This window comes from Grammomys surdaster, unplaced genomic scaffold (assembly GCF_004785775.1).
Source record: "Grammomys surdaster isolate TR1022 unplaced genomic scaffold, NIH_TR_1.0 806, whole genome shotgun sequence".
NCBI lineage: Eukaryota > Metazoa > Chordata > Mammalia > Rodentia > Muridae > Grammomys > Grammomys surdaster.
The window spans coordinates 1,332,798-1,334,588 of record NW_021605225.1 but is presented as its reverse complement, the minus strand read 5'-3'; the positions used below and the strand labels follow the sequence as shown (position 1 = coordinate 1,334,588).

Genomic DNA, 1,791 nt, shown 5'->3' with positions numbered 1-1,791 from the left:
GCCCCGTGTTGGTTCAGTACAAACTGACTTACCACAAGTCAGAGGACAGTGTGTGTAATCAATGGAATTCAGAAAAGCATACTTTCTGTGAACTTACAGATTCTTATTATTTTGCTTTTGCTGCTTTGATTTTAGCGTCTTTTTCATATTTTTATTTGATATCTTATTTATTTACATTTCAGATGTTATCCTCTTTCCCAATCCCCCTCCCACCATTAACCCCCTATTCCATCCCTCCTCCTCCTTTTTTTGCTTCTATACCATTTTTTTTTATAAATGCAATATACAAACTTTAACAAAACAAGTAAAGTAAAACAGGCATTTATATTAAGAAAAAACTACAAGAAAATTTATCTTTAACAACTTAAAATAACCCTACTTGCCATTGCATTTAACTGAGCTCTGTTGCTGTGAAGAATACAGCTCATGCACAGGTATGGATGAAAGGTTTGTACATTTTCAAGTATTCACTGAATACTACCTTATATACACATATACATTAAATTTGAAAGGTTAGATGATCGCAGCTGTACTTCATTTCTGTTGTTCTTTTGGAAGAGGTCGTCTAAAGAGAAGAATATGCGGTTCTGGCTCACGAATCATGTAATGAACCCATCCTAGACTCTGTTGGACACCAAGTCTCCTCCACTCCTCTTCGGACATCAGATGAGTTTTGGGTACTTGTATAGAGAGTTCTCTGGGTAACATGACATGCCGGTACTCGTAGTGTTCATCGAAGTACTTGTCTGAGTAGTAGATCTGCTTGTGGGCCATCCTGCCGGCGCGCGGAGGAGAAAACAGGACCAGGAAACAGGGTGCAAGGAGCTCCACGTCCCCCTAGGGTCAGCGCAACGACTCCGCTTCTATACCATTTTAACATGCAAGTATTGAGGTCAGTTCTAGGTTGAGGAACTAGCAATGCAATAGATTCAAATATGTTAGTTTTTAATTCTGTTGGTTTTCTGGAAAGTTGAAACTGATAGGGAGTATTCAAGGAGGTTTGAATTGGGAAGATCAGCCTGTGTTCAGTGACACGGTGGACACTGTTGTCATTTCCCCTCAGATGATCCACTGCCAGCAAGTTTCATGAACAGTGTGCATATGTCATCTGGCTTAGGAACACAGAGGCTTCAGCAGACATCAAGAAACACCCATGGACTGTCTATCGGCACTCTATTCCTACATAGAGCTAATAGTCTTATCCTGGCAAAGTCAATCAGATGCTAAATTTCAGTTTACATATAACAAACTAATGTGGGGAACATATTTTTAGTTTAAAGCTTGGATTTTGAAAGTCTTTTAATTGTACGAATCTAAATCAGTGATCATCCTGTCTAATACAGTAGCCACTTGCTAGATGTAGCTATTTTAATTTTAATCTAAAGTAATTATAATAAATTAGAATGTTTTTTATAGAAGAAATTTTTTTTCATTTTTTATTGGTTATTTTATTTATTTACATTTCAAATGTTATCTCCTCCCCAGTTTTTTATTTATAACTTTTTAATAATAAATTTATAAAATATTTTAAAATTTTATATATCCCCTCTTCACATTTTCTCCTTTTTGGAAACATGGGGTCTCACTGTGTTACCCAAACTGGATTTGAAGTACTAGGTTCAAGTGATCTGCCTGACTTTGATTCCCAGGTATCTGGGACTACAGGCACACACCTTTGTGCCTGTCTAACCACTAGACACATGTTAGTGTTACTAATGGTGGGTGATCACAGGAAAGTCTCAGTGTGTTGGCACATAGGCCTAGGCAGTGACACTGGAAAGTGCCAGCACA

At 37.6% G+C, this 1,791-nt stretch overlaps 1 pseudogene; it reads right to left on the bottom strand.

Annotated features, from left to right (window-relative positions):
• Positions 1–534: 534 nt before the first annotated feature.
• Positions 535–774, bottom strand: LOC114633974 (annotated as a pseudogene).
• Positions 775–1,791: the final 1,017 nt, after the last annotated feature.